The following is a 21,486-nucleotide window of genomic DNA, read 5'->3' as shown; positions in this document are numbered from 1 at the left end:
TGGTGTAGTCGATCTTTTGAGTTGCATTCGTATCTTCCAGGATGTTTTCCATTAATTCTAGATAGACATCCACATTGATTACTGCAGGATTCCAATATGTATTAATTAGGAGAATCATTGACGGTGTTCCGGACTCAACTGGGGTCTTCTGTTCCTGCCATTGAATCAGGAATGCTTGAATTAGAACTGTTGTCACTAATATAGCTTTAAGGGATAAACCACTGCCAGATCGAATTGCAATCAGAAGGCCTGCAGAAGGCCTCCTCTTGGATCCTTTGACGGCAGGTGAAAATGCTAATTCGCATCCATCAAAACTCGGTTTTGTTCTTAACCAGGTCTCTTGCAGACACAGAATGTCGTACTTTCCCAGCTTGACATCAGAATTCGTTGTAAGATGGCCAAAACCCCCAAGTATTCCAGGAACCCATCACAATTTTTCAGCCCCTCTTAGAGGTCTCCTGTAGTTCTTTCCACTCTGGCCGTGGCCATCACTATCTCGTTTTAGTGGCTAAGTAGATTTCTTCTCCTGGTGGACCCTAGTAGTCCAAGTTCAGTTTTTCGGCTCTATTTTTGAGTCTTTGGCCAGGTTGTCAGTCCCCCTGATGTTAGTGGGTGCTCTTTTTACTTCAATTTCACCCTGGTCATATGCTGATCTCCGGGAGAATGGCCCTTTAGGATATCTCTGCAACTCACTGCTACGTGGTTCTCCTTCATAATTTTTGGAATGCCATCTCTGTCGTGCCCACTCCTTATTATCAATCTCGTTACACCTGTGCCTTCTCTCCACAGTATTTCCAGCACAATAAGCTTTTTTTTCAACATACTCAGGGGATCGTACTTCCGGTGAACAATGTCTTCTAGGAGATCTTAAACCGTTCCTTGTTGATTTAGGTTTAGACTGGTCCCACTGAGTTTTGATATCTTGTTTTTGATCGCATACCCCTTTATAATCATCCCTTGAATCCTCTCTTGACAGATTGTAAAGTTCCGTCTTGAATTTCCAAGTAGATATTTTACTTTTGATGATACTATATGCAGATATGAACAGACCTTTCTCCCTTCATGCATAGGCTCCACAATCTTTATTTCATCTGAGTGAAGACGACTGAAGCTCGGAATTTGGGCACAAATCTTCATTATGGTATGTCGATTCAAAATCAGATTGTCTATTTTATTTGAAATTTTCGTTAATTTGAAAGATCAAGTGTCCTCAATTCTAGCCTCACCCTCCCTCCTTTTTTCTTGTCGATGTAATGAGGGTTTTTCCCTTTCACTTCGAGAATGTGGACTAGTCCGTTTCTGATTGTGATGTTCCTTTTCTTCCTTTTCTCTGTGTTTTAATCCAGCACAACTTCGATCAAGAAAGTCCCTAAGTAACTTTTTCTGTTATTGGTTTTTCTCTTTGGGGGTGATTTAGAACACCCTCTCTCTCCCCCCCTTCTATTACCAGATCGGCTGTTTTCATTGGGGCTTTAAACACCTTTGTTAATTTTGACTGTGTTCTCCTCGCCCCAAGGGACACTGGTAATAGGGGAAACTGATGCTTTCTGTCCTTCTGCTGGGTGGGCAATTCCCTGAGTTATTGTCTTTTAATCTTTTATTCTGGTTCCCCGAGCTCGACCCTTATCCAGTGGTGATGTTGCTTTTCTTTTCATCTGGGCTAGGGGTATCAGCTCTGACTCAGAGTCTTCTATTGTATATAGACTCATCTCCATTAAATCCACAGATGAATCATTTACATCCTCGTCCGAGTTACTGGGTGAATTCTTTTTCGTTCGATTAGGGATCTGTATAACCTTTTGTGAGTCTTGTGCTTCTCTACCTGCAACTTTAAGAAAAGCTCCTTTTACTTCCTTTGTACCATGTTTTTGGTTTCTTTTTCCCCACAGTGCCTTTTAAATCGGGATTTCATACCTTCCTCGACACATCCCTTATACTCCCATGGAGTTTTTGCGAGAATATGCCGTATGATGGTTGCCTACCCTCGTCTGGCCTGTGTCTCGTTTTTCCTGCAAGATCTTCTGCGATCATTGCAACGATATCGTGGCTTGATGCCGAAGTATAGGAGATGGAGCCATTTCCTTTGCGTTTAATCAAGGAGTCCCCCTTCCTCTGTATGCTCGTCTTCAGACAGCTTCTTGTATGACCATTCGGGGTACCTTCATCACTCACTGTGTCAATTTCTCCTGATACCTGTTGAAGGAGCCCCCTCGATGGTGCTGATCCAGTTACAGGGTCTCTCTCCTTAGGCAATGTCATCACTGGTGCCTGATCAGTTTGTGTTTCCACCAATAAACAGAGCACCTTTTTAGGTACTCCTGGAGGGTTGTCCGTTTGTGAGGCTGTGGTCTTCAATATCGAGCCCTCTATATCTTGAGATTTATCTCCAATCTTAGCCATCACATAGCCTTCCAGATAAGATAGTTTTGTATGCATTGCTGCAGTCAGTGATGTATGTTCTTTCAAGTTATCACTCGATGTCTCAAACAATTTGCAGAATGGTGCCAGTGCTATAGTGTCGTTGACATTATGGTCATTAGGTCGGGCTTCTTTGAGGGCGTTTCTCTCTGCACGTATAGTGGAATTTCACTTGTGCGTCTGTTGATAGGAGTCGACGGCGTCATCCCAAACGGCATACTTTGCTCCCCACTTTTCCTCTTTTCCTTTTCTCTTCCCTCACTCTTGGATTTCTCTTTGTCAACTTTATTTAGTGGACATACTTTCACCATCATTTGCTCATTCTCATCTTCTCAGATCGGGTGGCTCAATAATAGGCTCACTCCACTGTCGCACTTAGGTCTAGTAATGAGCCCTCCCCCACCCTGGAATATTTGATACTAGTGGTGTTTTTTGTTGTCTAGAAGGAGGATCGTGCACAGCTTTCTCTCCCCATACAAACTGGGTCTGACAACAATCCTTGGTTTTTTGGGGGATGGCGGTCTCTGATAATGAGGGTGCTCTTGCGCTCTCCCAGAGCCCCACCTCCTTTAGGACATTGGTTCGTTGTTTCCCAAAATGCCATCTTTGGGTTGGTGAATCCAAAAGAACACAGACTTGGCGGCTTCCTTTCTCTTTGTCAGGTGCCGATTTGTCTGCGACAAGATCCTCTTGTGATGTTCTAGGCACTGAGGAGATTCCACTGATATTTGCTGTCGTAGGTTGTATATCCAAATTAAGAGTTTAAGTTCCTTCAATTAACTCTGCGTCAGTGAGTTCATCCTCCATAACTCTTTCCTCTGCTAACAATTATTTTTTGAAGAAGAGTTTCAATGTGCTTGATAGTACTTTGTTGTTCTGTGGAGAAGGGTAAAGGTTTGTTCTTATAATTTTTGGGGCATTTCAAGTTAGTTCCTACTTTCTTTGTAGTCTGTTTTCCTTTTATTTGTTGCGCATCGAGTGTTTTATGCCCACTAGGGGAGGATTTTCTTTTGTGAAATTTTCTCTGTTCCCTTTCCGATAAGGGTTTCTCAATTTCTGCTTGTTTGTCTTTCGGAGCGTAAACTGTATTGTCCGGCCTTTTTCAAGAGTTTTCTGCCAGAGCATTGCGCCAATCATCAGTGCTTTTACTGGGTGTTTCGTCCATTGTATCCATTGTACTTTGAGTTTGTTGTGCCTCAAAGAGGGCTTCACCTTCCACCGCCCCTTCCCGGGTTAGCCCCAAAGCACACTGCCTCGGGGGGGAGGGGGAGGGTTGAGCTCTGCTCTTTCTATCCTCGGGTGGACTTCAATATTAATTGTTTGGTTTAAATTTGAATTGGAAACGCACAGCGCACTGTCCGGCGGCTGTAACAGCTGAGCAGAGCCTTCCGCCGGCGCCGTTGTTATCGGGCTAATGTTGATAACAGACAGTGTGCGCGCCTAAATGTTGGTTTTAACTGGAGATCTCACCATACCCTCCCATTCATTCAAGACGACAGGGATAATCACCAACCCCCCCTGACCCCTCCTTCCAGTCTCAACACCGAGTCATCCACTCAGGGAGCCATCAAACATGGAAGAGCTTCCTCTCGCTGTTACCGCTCATGCAAGGTGAGCGTTTTCTTTTTGTTGTTCTATTGCCGGTAGGACGATCAAAACCGGCGTATTCAGCAGCATAGTTGTTTCATTGTCTGCAGACGCTACCCTTTCATTCAGAGGGGAAGGCAATTTGAAGGGGTTCTATGGGGCAGGTTAATTGATCCCATCCGCCCTTCTTCCATTCCACTCTTCAAAGCCCCAGTCTTACCAGTCTTACTAAGCAGGGAGGCACAAGTCGCTGCTGTTATCGTTTCACTCGCTGTAGTTCCACCCGACTCCATTATTCGCTGGCGCCCACTCCGCAGGGCGCAGGAATCTTCTTCAAGGACTGCCAAAGACTGCCAAAGACTGCAGTTCACTCAGCAGTCCACTCTGCGTCCGCTCCACGGACTAATGCAGTATTTGAAAGCCGCTTGTGGGTCTTCCCACAAACAATAGTCACTGCCAAAAGACTCACACAGCCAGCAAGGTGTGACTGCCAAAGACTGCAGTTCACTCAGCAGTCCACGCTGCGTCCGCTCCACAGACTAATGCAGTATTTGAAAGCTGCTTGTGGGTCTTCCCACAAACAATAGTCACTGCCAAAAGACTCACACAGCCAGCAAGGTGTGACTGCCAAAGACTGCAGTTCACTCAGCAGTCCACTCTGCGTCCGCTCCACGGACTAATGCAGTATTTGAAAGCTGCGGGTCTTCCCACAAACAATAGTCACTGCCAAAAAGACTCACACAGCCAGCAAGGTTTGACTGCCAAAGACTGCAGTATCCAACAATTAAGCGCAGGAGATGCCATGGATTGCGAGAGACAGAAAAGATCCATACATAACCTTAATTTACCTCAATCTTGACTCTATAGTGTCTGTATCCCTGATGTAACCCCCACGCACCATGAGGCGTGGCTTTGCCAGTTTGTGCATTTACCTTAATCTTGACTCGACTCTATAGTATCTGTATCCCTGATGTATCCTCTTTTCCTCCCCCCGCACCGAGGCGTGGTTTTGACAAATTACACTACTAAGAAACCACCAGTTATAACCAATACATGTTATCTTGTACTGTTAAGAAGTACCTACTGTAACTAGTGCCCTGATGCCTGAGGGTTTGGTGCGCTGCTATAAATGCAAAAATAAATAAATAACGAATTTGAAAGTGTGTCTAAAATATTTCTGAACAGCGACATGGTCTTCCAGTTTATTAAAAATTGGATTGATGTGAGACCAAGGTCATATCTGAGAACGACCATAGGAACCATTCGGGAGATTAAGAACTCTTTTCCAGAAAATTGATTCTACTTTAACCTAATCCATTTTAAGATTGAAGGGAAATACTTCAGCGCCGTATGTCATTTTGGGCAGCACTTGTAGATTATAAAATCGTATTGTTATAATTAGAGAAAAATCTACCGAATTTGCTGTTAATATTTTTCATCTCAGCTGTTAGCACAGACGCATACAGGCAAATCTTACCCATGCTGTCTTTTTGGTTTAAGGAACTATAGAAAATGTAACCCAAATACTTCCATTGCTCAACCCTACCCATAGCAACACCATTTAAAAACCACTGGTTGGAATACTGTATTTTTTTTCTTCTGCAGCATCATAACCTTTGAGTTAGCTGTGCTTATACCTAATCTGTACTGTCTCATGTAAACTTCCAGAGCATTCAGACTGCACTGTAAACCTATGGGAGTTTGATCTATAATGACTAACTCATCAGCGTAGGCCAAGTAATGAAAATGGAAGCCTGCTCGACGAGGTTGGAAGGCATCAGACTGCGCCAGGGCGAGAGCAAGATCAGCAGTGTAAATGTTGAACAAGGCCGGAGCCAGTACGCAGCCCTGTCGCAAACCCCTGTCAGTGGAAATTGGAGATGACAGCCCACCATCAGCATTTAGTCGCACTTGTGAATTCCTGTTTAGGCCACCGAGTAAGGCAATCCGCTAGTATAATCCAAAAGTGTTCCCTACTGACGCAATCAAGAGCCGAGGTTAAATCAATGAACGCTAAAAAGATAGGATGGCCAAGTCTGTAGACTTCATTTTGTAGAAGATTTAGAATTAACCCATTAAGGGAAGTACCCAGCCTCTTCCTGAACCATGATTGAGTCTTATCCAGACTGTCCTAAGTGACAATCATTGATTAAGTTCTTCTAAAATTAAGGCAGAGAAGATTTTGCTGGAAGAATCCAGCAACGCAATGGCCCTGGCAATTCTCTGGCTGTACAGTACTATACAGTAAAATGAGATGCAAATGCTTCTATGATTGAGGCAATAAACCCTGAGTAATGATTTGATCAAATAAAACATTTAGTATCCGGCTCCATATGCCACTGGGAGCTGCAGCTCTGGAGGACTTCCCTTTTTTTTATTATTAGAGCAATATCTCCCACAGAGTATTTTAAGCCAATCTAACTTGTAAATGTAGCCACCTCCATGTCGATATGTGGGGTGGAGCGGGCATATAAAAATATTGGAGGCAGGCTGTTTCATCTATAGGGTTAACTTGTGCCGCAATCTGTAGTTGATCAGACTTGTTCACAATATCCCACAAACATTGGGTGTTATTTGGACTAAGAGCCCCCAGCCTTTCTCCTGCATCTTTTTGCAGCAACAGATATTTGGAAGCTTTGAGCCAGTTCTTAAAGTGTTTCTTTTATCAACTTACAGATTGCAACCACTCCTCCTCTGGTTCTTTCCCTTCTTCTCACAAGCACTCCCTTGTGCACCCCCTCCTAAAAAAGCCTTCGGCCGGACCCTTCATGTCTGGCCAACTACCATCCTATCTCTACTACACCCTGCCTTGGGAAACTCTTGGAGAAGTTGGTCTTCCACCAACTGACCCAACACACTGAGCTCGCTGCTTGTCTAGATAACCATCAATCTTGATTCCAAGCATCCAGAGGCACAGAAACTGCTCTCCTGAACAACCGTGAAGAACTGGTCGCAAATCTTGACTCTAACTCTCCTGCTGTTCTCATTCTCCTTGACCTCTCCTCCGCCTTTGACACGGTCAACCACTCTATTTTCACAAAGTGACTCCATGAAAACCTTGATATCTCAGACCGGGCACTGGATTGGTTGACCTCCTTCCTCACTGATCGCCCTTCCCATGTGCTCCTGGGCTCATTCTTCTCCACCACCACTCACACTACATGTGATATGATATGGCATTTATAACGCGCCTATACAAAGGTGTTTCAAGGCGCGATGAGGCAAGGGAAGGGAACAAAGGGAGGACAGACAACGATCCTACTAGGCCAGCTGTCATTCAGATCACGCAAGTGCGTGGGAAGAGGGCAGGGACAGTGCAGTACATGGGAATAAATAAACAATAAGTAAGTAATGGCCAGCATGTAAGTGCAGACATCGGGTGTCAGGCTGGTGGGGGGACTGTAGGGATGTGGTGTTCCCCAGGGCTCCATCCTCTCACCTTGGCTTTTCAACATCTACCTTGCACCTCTTGCACACCTGATCTTTGCCTCCTCTCCTCATTTCCAGTGTTGCGCAGATGACACACAGCTCTTCTTAAAGCTCAACTCTTCTTCCTCTTTTCCTCCTCTATCCTCCCTGACTGCCTGTCTGCTATGCTGTCTTGGTGTGCCTCCAATGATCTCTGTCTTAATGCCAGTAAGACAGAGATTCTTCCTATCAGGACACCTGTTCCCTGTTACCGTCCTGCACTCTGGCTGCCCTCTACGAGCTCACCTCTGTCACCTTCCACTGAAGCCAGAAACCTTGGGGTCATCTTCGACTCCTCCCTCTCCTTTACTCCTCACATCTTGGACCTTGCCAAAAAGGCCCACTTTCAACTTTAACTCCTTAGAGGCATACTCCCTTTCCTCACCTTCCCCCAGAAGCTCAATGTCTCTACAGCTCTGGTGCGCAGGCTGTTTTGGAACTGAAACTGGCGCGTGCACCGGAGAGGTCCTGTGTTGGCGGAAGGTGTTTTATCATGTGAATGTTATATCCTGTGAATGAGTGATAGCCCAAGTGAATTATGGCATAGGTGTATGGTGCACAGAATAATGCTGATAGAGCGGGCAATTAAAGGTTCTGTGAGAGTCCGTTGGGTCCTGGGAGCTGGTTGTGATGGTGTGTCCATGTCCAGTGGGTGCTCTCTTCTATGTATTCTGTAACTGAACATGTAACTAGGAAGAGAAGGAAAGTAATATGTAACTATGCCTAGCACTTCAGTGTCGCTCTTACAACCAAACTAAAATACACAATTACGTTACATCTGTCATATGGTACCATTAGACATGAAGGGCAGGTGATATGTTATGTTGTTTGCCATTTATATATCGCTCTATATATCATTGGTATGACCTCAAAGCGCTGGTGGGTTTTCGGCCCTCAAGGACCATAGTCCAGGTCAGTCGAGAAAGTAAGGTGTCATAGGTGCTTGGGTGCACCGATTATGTGCGCAGCTGCTGCGATTGCCTGATGGTAGCTGCACCCTAGCATTAGGTGTGATGGTATTTGTTATCATTTGAATGTGTGCAGTCTGGCGGTTGGTCACCAAGACTGGGTTCTGGTTGCGTTAGGCCTGTGTAGGGTGCTTATGTGTGCAGCTAAACCAATTTACGTGGGGTATAGCTGCGTTTTATCAGAATGTTGAAGTGTTCATGAAGTAATGTTCGTATGTGAGCAGCTAGGCCGAAATTGATCGAAGGGTTTAGCTACGCTCTATTGTGTGTTGGTGTAGAGTAGAGAGTGAGCATAGTGATAGGAGAGGTGAGTGTCTGGGTGGAGTTTGATCTAACAAGCACACTATTCCGGATCTCAAGCTGCGCGTTTGCGATTACTGCCTACTTAATATTCGCATTCAGTGGCGTCATTGCTCCGGATCTCTGTGAACATTTGTCAGCAGGTTGCAAGGTCTCAGCAGTCTTAGATGGTCTTAATCAGCATTATGGAAAGAGACAGGTTTATAGAGCTTTGCAAAAGGCCATGTAGTCATGGGTATGTCAAATATATGGGGGTAGTGAGTTCCACAGAGTTGGGGCCAAGGTTGAGAAGGCGGATTCTCCGATCCTGACAGAATTAGAGGTTGGAATCACTAGAAAGAGGGCATAGCTTGATCTTAGGGTGCGAGATGGGAGGTAGGGTTTTATCTTCTCTTGTAGGTACGTTGGGCCGGTCTTGTGCACTGCTCAGTGGGTAATGCATATGGTCTTGAGGGTGGCCTTCCGTCTGACTGGGAGCCAGTCGAGGGTGCAGAGAGCAGATGAGATGTGGTCTCTGTATACCAGGGGCGAGGAGGAGTTTGGCGGCAGCGTTTTGTGCTCTTTGGAGTTTGTTGAGTTGGTATGCCGGTGCTCCCAGGTATAAGGAGTTGGCATAGTCCAGTCTCGACCTAACTGTAGACATAACAGCAGCAAGTCTGTTGGGGCAGAAGAGGTAAGGAAAAATGCATCTAAGAAGTTTGAGGTGGTAGTGACAGCATTTTGAAACATTATTGATCCGACGGGAGAGGGTTAGGCCTGAGTCCATAGTGCAGCCTAGGTGTTTAACTATTTTGGACGGAGGAGGGGGGGTGCAAGGGAGGGGGGCCATGGGAGCGGTTGTGGGAGAAGGGCAGTTTTGCCGCACCCCATGATTTCAGTTTTATCAGGGTTCAAGAGGAGGTGGTTACATGTCATCCATCAGTCAATATCACAGAGACAAGCTTCAAGGTCAGGACATGGGTTTGCTTGTCTTGGGAATTCTTTGGATATTTTGGGTATCGTCAGCGTAGTTGTAACAGGAGAGATTGCGCGCATGGATGATTCCTGGTTGGTAGAGTGGTCAGATAGAGGTTGAAATGGAGAAAAGAGTGGCATGCGCCTTGGGGTACTCCAGTGTTCACAGTGCGAGCAGTTGGGACAAAAGGGGAGAGGAAGGCGATTTGTTTCCTGGTGCTGAGGAAAGAGGCAATCCATTTGAGTAACGAGCCATAGATTCCTACGGAGTGGTTAACGGTGTCAAAGGCTGCAGAGAGATCGAGGAGAATGAGCGCTGTGCAGCCTTCAGAGTCTGCCATGACCTTGAGATCATCCCAGATCGAGATCAGAGTGGTTTATTTTCTATGTTGAGGCATGAAGCCTGATTGTGCGGGGTCGAGGAATTTCTTAGATTCTACGAAGCAGTTGAGCTAGGAGTAGTTCGGTCTATGAGTTTCACGACAAATCTTGTGTTGGAGATCAGCCTGTAATTCATTGGGTCAAGGAATGCCTTTTTTAGAAGTGGCTTGAAATGCGCTATTTTAAAGGCTTCTTGAAAGATGCCGCCAGTGAGTGAGTCGTTTAGTATGGCTCTTGCATGTTCTCCTGCACAGGTAGAGGAGAATATTTCTTCCAGAACTGAAGCAGGGCAGTGGTCGAAGGGTTACCCGCATGGTCTACTGGCTGATAGTAGGTCAAGGAACTTGTCTCTGGAGATGGTTTTGAAGGAGTCGGAGTTTGGTAGAGTGGGCGTCGGGGAAATGGGATCAGGAGGGGTCAGTGTAGGGTAGGGAGTGAGGGAGGACAATTTGGTGTTACGGGTTGCCATCCTGTCAAGTGCAGTGTTGTAGAAATGTAGTGAGAGGGAGTCGCAGAGTGATTGTGTGGAAGTGGATTGGGCAGAGGTGCAAGGTGGTTTCAAAAATTCAAAGATTAGCTAATGTAGTGCTTTGCTGCTTCTTCCACAGTTCAGAATTTGTTTATTGTAGTAGGCTTTTTTGGCCTTTTGGATCTCGGATTTGTAATTACGGTGGTGGAGGGTGAATATGGATCTGCCGAGATCGGTTTTAGAGCTCGCCATTCGACTTTTTTTTCGACCTTTTTTTTCTCGATATTTTGACTTTCAACCTTTTTGTTTTCGATTTTATCACTATAAACGGCCCATAGATGTAAGAGCAGTGCCTAGACATGGGACACCTGGATAGAGGGAGAAAGGCCAAACACAACAACAACAGAAAATACAGTAGTACATAATATATAATCACCCTAGATGCAACAGCAGTGCCTAGACTTGGGACACCTGGATAGAGGGAGAAAGGCCTGGCACGGGGGCAGCAGTAAATGCAGTAACAGAAAATGTAATAGCCCTAGATGTAACAGCAGCGCCTAGACCCGGGACATCTGGATGGGGAGAAAGGCCTAACGCGGGGACACCAGTAAATGCAGTAGCAAATAATATGCAATAACCCTATATGAAACAGCAGCACTTAGATTTGGGATCTGGATGGGGAGAAAGGCCTAACGCGGGGACACCAGTAAATGCAGTATCAAATATTATATAAAACCATGGCCGGTGCTATCGGATTAGATGCAGAATCTGGCTACAGGTGTAATTGCGTGCAGTAGGTTTGATTAGCTGCGCGTAGATTTGGGATACCTGGATAGAGAGTGCCTAGCACAAGGGGGAACTCTATAGTGGCACTCTATAGATGTGACTCAATGCAGTATTAACCATTTTCAAGTTGAGGGACACAGGTCAATATTCACAGTTCACTAAGAGTGCGATGCAGGCCAACATTCGCAATACTGTCTCAGAGTGCCACTATCTAGCCGTGAATCAATGCAATATTAACAATTCTCTAAGAGTGTGACACATGCTAATATTCGCAGTACAGTCTCAGAGTGGCACTATCAAGGTTTGAATCAATGCAATATTAACAATTCTCTAAGTGTGCAATGCAGGCTAATATTCGCAATACTGTGTTAAAGTGGTTCGGTAATAGTTACGAATCTCACCAGTTGTGAGGCCGGTTCATATTAGTAGCCTGGCCTGATATTTTCAGAGGGTAGGTAGAGTGGCTGGGTTTCCAGAGTATGGTGATTGCTCTACTCCACACCCAGGCCATACTTACCTTGGAAGTCGCTGCTGGTTGATGGCTGGCCACTGGCTTCCCGTGTTGACACCTGCAGAAACAACCTGGAGCCGCCCTTTGCCTCAGGGCCTTAGCCACAGAAGCTGCTGGGCAGGGGGCTGCCCTGGGAAGGCGAGTTAAGAGCTGGTACTGATCCAATCAGGGCAGGGGGCGGGGTGGGAGGCGGGAGCAGGTCAGAGGAACGGGGAAATGGGTCGGGGGAAGGCCGCAGAGTCGTGGGTGGAAAACGGGGGGATGGGGCTCAAATTAAAAAAAGTAAAGCTGGATTAAAAGGCCCAGGTCTTGAAAATGCTGGTACTCACCTGCAACGCACACCAAGAAGGTGGCAAGCAGGGAGCAGTGCAGAGAGATAGGGCTAGGCAAGTTGGAAAAGGTAGCCAATCAGGGCAGGGGGGTGGTATGGACTCCACAGGAATAGGGACTTACCTTTTCCGCCACCTGACATCCCGATCCATCGCCACCTGTAATATCCCAGTGGCACCAGATTTGAAGTTTTGGATTTTGAGAGAGTGTGCCTGGGCTGAACTCCTAGGTCAGTCTGAGTTATTCCGTGCAATGTTTTTTGTCAGGTAGGGAGGAGCCAAGTTGGCCAGACATTTGTATGTCAAAGAGAGAGTTTTGTGGGCTATCCTTTGCTTGATTGAAAGCCAGTTGAGGTTCCGTCTCACCTCCGAATGTGGTGGGATCTAAGAATGTTTAGGGCTGTCCTTATAGTGTTATTTTGAAGGACTTGCATTTTGTTCGAGTTTTGTTGATTAGTTCCAAGATAGAGTGCGTTACAGTAATCTAACTTGGAGAGTACTAGCGCTCTGGCTATGGTAATGCAATTAGATGTAGTGAGAAATGGTCTGCTGGCTGTAATTAACTTGCACGTGTAAGCAGTGGATGAGGCTACTACTTTGACCTGTCTCATAAGGTTTAGCGAGGAGTCAATATATATGCCAAGAGTTTTCACCTCTTTGGAGACCTTGATGGAATTGCCGTCGATGGTGAAGGTGTCAAACAGCTTGCTGAGTTTGTTGAGTTTGAGTTTCAAGCCTAGGAGGAGGAGCTCTGTCTTCTCGTCATTGAGGCAGAGTCCGTGTTTTGCCATCCAGGTTTGGATGATGCTGTAGGTCTCATTGAGCCGTTTGGTGTCAGTGTCATAGTCGCCAGTGACGGGTATGAGTATCTGGGTGTCATCTGCATAGTTAGTGTAGGTGACACCTAGACAGTCCAGGTCGTCAAACAGATGCTTGGTGAACACATTATAAAGGGTGGGGGATACGCAGAAGCCTTGTGGTACGCCACATGTGACTAGTTCAGGGTTAGCTGATGCTGTTTGAGAGAATACTCTCATCATTCTATGACAATACAGGAGGCTCGCATTATGCTTTTCTTTCTTTAATACTGCCATAATAGCATTTAAAAAAACATGACTTGTTAAACTTTAGCATTTGTGCTTTTCTGTTACAACAAAGAAATAGCCAAACTGAGGTTTTAAAAGTCCAACTAAAGTGATCCTTCCTTCAAGATGCCTATAAAACTAAAACTCCGATGATGCCTATGGGATGTTGTAGTCCTGACCCTAACTCCTGCTCCAATCAGCTCATAGGTCAGTCTATAAGAACCTTGCCCCCCAAGTCCCTTCCTCTTTCTTTTTTGCTGCCAAAGATAAGTACCTCACATTATCTCTCTTTAGAATATTTGCGTGCGTATGTTCATAATCCCCAGCGCAGCGTATATAGAACGCTTATATATATATGAGTGTGTCCTTCATTGACATTAGAGCGTATATATATATAATGTAATATTTACAATTGAAGAGAATATAGTAAGTAATCCGTGTTGCTCGGACGTTCCGAACATTATTTCACTAGTCGTGGTTCCGCGGCGTTGCATTGTTCAGGTTCCGAGGAGGCGGGGCCGGCGCCGCGATCGAACGCGTTCGCCTCAGGCACCCGGCCCCGCTCCTCGAGGTTCCGCGCCGACGAACAAGTCGGGCGGTAGGACCCAGGGGAACGGAAGGAAAGTTCAGTCTCCCAGCATTCCCTCAGGGCCTTTCCGCACGCGCGCGCAAGTCATTTCATTGCGTTCGCAGCGAACAGTGAGGAAACAACGACCTAATACCGGCTATTAAAAAAAAAAACTCGTATTTCATCGGAGCGCTATTTAGGGGACAGCTAGAGCAAGAAGTTCGGATACTTCTTTTCAGGCTCTGTGGAAGCAGCCCTGCACAACCCCGCAATACACATATCTCTGTGGAACAGGGGCCTAGCTGCTGTTGTTCCCGGCTGACAGCCCAGAAGTTGGTATTACCAACACTAGAGATGGCACAATCCAACAGCCCCGGTGCTCCACCTTCCACCTCTCCGGAGTGGTCTGAGGAAGAGTTGGGAGAGAGCCCATACCAACAGGACGCGGATCTCTCACAGAGTTTTAAGATGGTATTAGGTGATTCATTATCGAAAGCGGTATCGCAAGGTGTGCAGCCTATTGCGCAGAGGCTTGAAGTTTTAGAAGCCATGATTCAAGAACAGCAAGCCCAGCTTGCCAATAAAAGGAAAGCAGAAGAGTCAGTTGATCAGCTGTCAGCCAGACATCCCTCGGAAGGGATTGAACATAAGGGGCGGAAAGCAGCTCGGAAAACTAAACATATTTTGACCCCCCCCGAGCAATCTTGATAGGGAGGATGTGGCTCCCCAAAGACCAGACGACCCTGCCGCTAGGCTGAAAAGAGCCTTCCTGGAAAAGAAGAAGCAGAGCCAGGATAGACCCCACTACCCCAAGGGTGAACAATCTAGGGGACGATGATGAAGGCTATATGCCAGGGGCGAAGGTGGAGACGACGTTGACTCCACGCAACATGCAGAGGAGATAGACAGTACCACCGATATGTTTGACCCAGAAGCGATCAGGCACCCAAAATCTTCAGATTGGGTCCCGTCGCCCAGAGTAGCAGCCTATATGGCGCAGCATATTAGGAAACCTCTGGACAGGGAGGTAAGGTCCAGGATGCGGTCAGAATGCCCTCGACCAGAGTTGCCATTCAAACTGGCGGAGACACCGGAGCTTGATTCCAAGATGGTCACTTTTGTGACGAAAACAGCGCGAGATATCCGGAAAGGAATAGACAGGGCCTGGCGAGGGTGCCAAGATAAGCTTCTGGACATTGCAGGTCCCTTAGCTAAGATAATAGACCTGGCGGAAAAGGCCCAGGACACAGGAACACCAGTAGACGCTTCGGCTCTGGCGAACTGGGCGCAAAGAGCTGTCTGTCTCATGGGCAACGCTAACTGCGCTATGTCTTCGGAACGAAGGAGAGGTGTTCTTCTGAAAATAGACAATAAACTAAGTGACTTGGCCTCGTATGAGGCTGGTGAAGGAGCTAGAGGTCTATTGTTTGGCGAAGCCTTTGCGAAGGAAATGTCGCAATTTGTAGGCACGTATTCTGCGCTGGAAAGGGCGCAAAGCGCAATTACGAAGATATTCCCGGGTCAAGTTTTTTCCGGGACCGGACGTTACAGGGGTCGTACGTCCGGTCGCTTCAATTATTCCCGTAGACCCCAAGGGCCGTGCGCACAATTCTGGGAAGAGAAGCAACAGGACACCTTCTTCCCGTCTAGAGCCAAGTTCCCCAGAGGCCGTAGAGGAAGAGGCTCTCACAGACAACCCAATGCCTCAGGAGGTGAGTGTAATAAGCGTGAAAGTAGGAGGGAGAACCCTTCAATTTCTGAGCGCATGGCAGGCGTTATCGCGCGATGCATGGGTATTACAGGCAGTAGAGGGATTACAGCTAGAGTTAATACAGGACCCCATTCAGGGCTCAGAACCCCGTCCCATCCAGGTGTCCCGGGGAAAGAAGAGTTGTTACACAGAGAGTTGCTCAGTCTAGCAGACAATAATGCAATAGAAAAAGATAGCATGGACCAGGATTCCTCAGCAATATGTTTCTAGTTCACCGAGGGGACAAAACTCGTCCGGTGATAAATTTAAAGAGTTTGAACGAATGGGTGGTTTACAACCATTTCAAGATGGAGGGCATCCATTTACTGCGAGACCTCCTCCGAACAGGGGGCTGGTTAGCGAGATTAGATCTCAAAGACGCTTACCTCACGATTCCGATAGCCCAGGAACATCGGCGATATCTACGGTTCCGCTGGGGCGGGGAAATATGGTGGTTCATATGTCTCCCGTTCGGCCTAGCATCAGCGCCTTGGGCCTTCACCAAAATCATGAGGCCCGTAGCAGCGGCTATTCGGGAAAGAGGAATTTGCATTATCGTCTACCTGGACGACATTCTAGTTCTAGGGTCAGACAAAACCTCGCTACCCTAGAACGTGCAATGGATATTCACGCTCTCGTCATCTCTGGGCTTCTTAGTGAACTTGGACAAATCCCAGCTGGTACCTGTGCAAAATATAGAGTTCCTAGGGTTCAACATAGACACAATCAAAGCTACACTCGAGCTTCCATACCACAAAGTAAGAGCGATAAAGAAGGAGATCAGAGTACTGATAGCAAAGGAGATGATCTCTCTTCGAGCTCTAGCAAGAGTAGTAGGCCTCCTAGCAGCCTCGATTCAAGCAATTTTTTCAGCCCCACTGCATTATCGAGCATTACAGAGGATCAAGATACAGCATCTACAGGGAGGACTCGGTTATCACCAGCTGATAACCCTGGATCAGGAAGCGCTTTCAGAGCTTCAGTGGTGGCTTCTCAACATGGAAGCCTGGAATGGTAGAGCGATTTTCGGAGACATTCCAGACATCATTATAGAATCAGACGCAAGCAGATCTGGATGGGGGGCGAGATGCTAAAGCGTAGAGACAGGAGGAAAATGGTCAGGACAAGAGTTACAACTACACATAAACTGTCTCGAACTACTAGCGGGATCGTTTGCAGTGCGTGCCTTTACGAAGGACAAAGTGCAATGCTGCGTGCTGCTGAAGATGGACAACATCTCGGCAGTGCGTTACATAAACAAACTGGGAGGAACAAGATCCCGCATGCTGGCAGAGTTAGCAAAAGATTTCTGGCATTATTGCCTGAAGAATCAGATAACGGTTACAGCAGAATACCTACCAGGGAATCTGAATGAAGTAGCATACTGGAACTCACGATATCTGGTGGATTCCAGCGATTGGAGACTGCATCCCAGGGTGTTCAGAGAGTTAACAGACCTTTGGGGTCCAGTACACATAGATCTGTTTGCGTCCAGACTGAACGCTCAGACACAGACATATTTCAGTTGGAGGATAGACCCGGGTGCAGCTGGCACAGACGCGTTTCTCCAATCATGGAAAGGGGCGCTTCATTATGCCTTCCCTCCGTTTCTGATGATCACGAGGACTCTAGCGAAGGTACGCAGAGAGCAAGCAGACCTAATAGTGGTGCTCCCTATCTGGAAATCTCAGCCATGGTTTCCAGTAGTGATGGAACTTTCTACGGATTTTCCGAGGATTGTTCCGCACCAGCCAGACCTTCTACTCGACCCGACCGGGAGAGCGCATCCGCTAATCTTAGCGGGCACTCTACGACTAATGGCCTGCAGGGTTTCAGGAGAAAATGGGAATTGCCTGGCATTTCGCGACTCGCTGCAGACTGTATCAGAGATTTGTGGGCTCCTTCCACCATTAAGAGCTATAACGCCGCATGGAACAGTTGGGTGCACTGGTGTGCAGAGCAGAGTGTGGATCCCGTTTCTGCCCCTGTAGTACAACTGCTAAACTTCTTAGCAATGAGATTTCAGGAAGGCAACGCCTTTAGAACAATAGGAGTATTACGGTCCGCAATATGAGCAGGGCATGATCAAGTAGAGGGTAATGCCATTGGCGAACACCCCACGGTGCTGCGACTCCTGAGAGGTATGAAGTTGAAAAAGCCAGAACCGAGATACACAACCCTGTGTGATGTTAAAGAGGTCTTCCGACTTTTCCTGGAATGGCCAGATAACGGTATTTTATCCCGATCCCAGCTGTCATGCAAGCTAGCAATGTTATTGTGTCTCACGGCATGCCGAAGAGTATCGGACGTTAAGGCATTAGAAATAGATAGGAAAATATTCTAACCCGAAGGAATGGCCTTTACAATAACTAAGCGAACGAAATCAGATTCACGTGTAATCTCATACCCCTATTTTACGGGAAACAAAAAATTATGAGTAGCGCAATGTATCAAAGATTACGAGACCGTCACAGCGCAGTACAGACCGCTAGGCGTTACACAGCTGCTAATAGCGCGTAGGAAGCCTTATCATGCAGTTGCGACAGCGACAATAGCTAGATGGGTGCGCGAGGTCGTACAGTGGGCAGGAATTGACTTATCCCAGTTTGGTGCACATTCTGCGAGGGGCGCTATGGCTTCTAGAGCATTCTCCGCCGGAGTGCCACTCCAAGACATAATGAAAGCAGCAGATTGGTCATCTGAATCGACCTTTAAAACATTTTATTTTAAGCCTGTATCCGATATACCTGATAGAGTGGTAGCGAGCTTTGAATAAGCATAATGCGAGCCTCCTGTCTTGTCATAGAATAAAGATTGCCCACGCTAACAACTCAGGAAGTCTTCATTCTATTAAAGACGAGGAGGCGAGCATTATATCCCACCCGAAGTGTAGACAACTGTTGAACTCATGTAAGATTTATTTAAGATGTTCAACTTGTCGTGATACCCACCCTCATAATTGGTTCTCCGTTTTTCCCTAGGAGACGACCAGAAAGCAGCATGATCACGAGCACTGAGTCTTCAGAGCGGAGTCAAGTTATTCGCCCAGGAGTTGCAAAGAGTTACAGTTCATGGACCTGGGACACAGTTAGATTGGAAATCCGGAGTTGATTGTTCATAAGACTGTTGAGTTCGTTACCGGAGAGTTGGACCGCAAAAGAAAGAGGAAGGGACCTGGGGGGCAAGGTTCTTATAGACTGACCTATGAGCTGATTGGAGCAGGACTTAGGGTCAGGACTACAACACCCCATAGGCATCATGGGAGTTTTAGTTTTATAGGCATCTTGAAGGAAGGATCACTTTAGTTGGACTTTTAAAACCTCAGTTTGGCTATTTCTTTGTTGTAACAGAAAAGCACAAATGCTAAAGTTTAAAAAGTCATGTTTTTTTAAATGCTATTATGGCAGTATTAAAGAAAGAAAAGCATAATGCTCGTCTTTAATAGAATGAAGACTTCCTGAGCTGTTAGCGTGGGCAATCTTTATTCTATTGTCTAAAAATGATTGGATCAACGTTGTGGCTTTGTGAGACAAATGTGCTGAGGTCCTGAGATGAGCAGAGGATTTTGTGGTCTACTAAGTCGAACGCTGCCGACGGGTCGAAAAGTAGGAGGAGAGCTAATTTACCTTTGTCTTTCATCTCCTCTATTTTTGTCTTTAAACCGATAAGGGCTGTTTCCGTGCCGTGCCTCGGCCTGTGCCAGATTGCCTGAGGCCAAGGAGGTTGTTGGCTTCTAAATGTTCCTGGATTTGTAGGTAAGCTGCTATTTCAATGATTTTAACAGAAAAGGGTCTGTGGTGATCATGGGCATAATTTTAGGTGGGGACAGGGGTGTTTGTCCCCCCAACTTTCATGGCACACCATTGTGTCCCCATTCATTTGGCTGGGGGACCTTTAATTCAGATGTCATGTCCCCCCCAACCTTTTCAGAAAAGTTACTCCACTGGTGGTGATTGGTCTATAGTTCGTGGGAATGGCAGGGTCTACGGAAGGTTTTTTAAGAAGCGGGAGGACCCAGGCGTCTTTGAGGTTATTTGGCACTATGCCTGATTCGAAAGATGTATTGATGAGGGACGTAATGAACAGTGCATGTTCTTTGGCCGCCTCTTTAATGATGGGTGCCGGGCAAATGTCACCCTGGCACCTTGATGGTTTTAATTTGGCTATTATGTCCTCTACCATTTTGATGGTGAGAGGGGAAAAGTTGAATGGTTTGCAGTGTTTTGGAGCTGGCGTGCCCGGTGGCACCGGGATATCAGGCGACGGAAACAGTGTTTTACAAGGTACATCAATGCCATTGTCCTCATCATCAGACTCATCATCTGGCATGGGAATTTTGCATCTGATGGCAACATTGTGCAACATGCATCGCATGGGAATGATTTGACACATGTACTGGGTGGTACATGAATGCCCTGCCAGATCGGTATAGAAAGTGGGAGCCATTCTGCAATGCACCAATGGCCCTTGTATGATAGGGCTACGGGTGGTCATTGTCGTAGTGTTGCTCCCAGCGATTGGCTGGATTGTGCAGCAGCCTCATCAACCAGAGGCAAATTGGATATCCGGCATTACCTGAGGAGGGGAATGGCTATATCACTGTCTTGTTGCTTCAGGGGCACGGCGGGTGGTAAGAAGTTGGCATGCCTGTGGTGACCATTCCCTCCCATGCATCAGTGGCAGGCAGGTGACAGACTTGCAGGAATCAGGTAACAGTGATGTTGTCCATGTTTAGGCCCATAGTGCATCCATGGTGTTTTCGTAGGGTTCAATTGAGATGTCCCAAGGTACATGCATAGCTACAGGCGTTGTCATATCGGCAGGGGCTTGTTGTGTCCTATCACATGTCATTGGCTTCTCACTGCAACATTTATACAGAGGTGTTGTGGTCCTGTGGGCTGCTACCTGGTTCATGCGAACATGGTGCGGTCAATGAAATAATGCATGGGTATGTGATGCTGCTCAAGTCGGCTATACTTGTGTGCTTAGTCATACAGGCGAACATGGGTATGGGCATGAGTGGCATGCTGTGTTTCCAAGCAAATGTTGTGCTTGAGATGCAATTCAGATGTTTTGCACCATTTGGGTGTACAGCATTCCATGTTTGGTGGGCTATTTCCTCACATAGATTCTGCTGTAGGGTATGCCATGGATTTGGCAGAACAGCGCAGTCAGTGAGCACACAGTGGGGCTTCCACTTACCCCCTGAGCTGTGAGTGAGCAGGTGTTGCTAGGTCCAGTGAGTGATTTGGCAGCTGGAGGTACGCATACACTGGAGGGGAGTATTGGTCATCACAGGGGGGGCAGGTTTTTTAGGAGTGTTGCTATGCCTTGTCCTCATGTTATGTTACTTGCACTGTTAACAGTACTTGCAGGCGCTTGTGTTTTGGCATCCACAGTCATCCCCACCCTGCATTACTGGCCAATGGGGTCCTTCTTGTCTGGTTGGCATTCAGGATGTGTTGTGCTCATGCCACATGCATTGGCAAGTGTGTTTCCATGTACTGCTGGGGTGGTGTGCTGTCCCCTACATATCCAGCAACCATGCCCGGTGTTGATGTAGGTCAGCCATGATACGTGGCAGGTTGCTCTGGCCCAGGTTAATGGGTTTGTGCGTGGACGCTGGGAATCTGGCATAGATGTCTGTGAAGCGCATGTCTGCATGACAGACCGTTTTCACATTAATTGTATGCTGCATGTGTCTGTTGATGGAGACGTGCACCTACGCGATGGGTGGAACAAGGGTGACATGTGTGCAGTCCAGGGTTCAGACCACGCTTGGGAAGCCTGCATTGGCCTAAAAGCGGGCCTTGATCTAGTTGAGGACTGCAGTGTCTCTGGGGAAGGCAATGTGGTGGCACATCTGTCTCACCATGGCAGAAGTGACATATGAAAGGATGCATGAGAAGCAG

This window comes from Ambystoma mexicanum, chromosome 2p (genome assembly GCF_040938575.1).
Source record: "Ambystoma mexicanum isolate Mex_15411 chromosome 2p, UKY_AmexF1_1, whole genome shotgun sequence".
NCBI lineage: Eukaryota > Metazoa > Chordata > Amphibia > Caudata > Ambystomatidae > Ambystoma > Ambystoma mexicanum.
Note: the sequence above shows the minus strand (reverse complement) of the source record.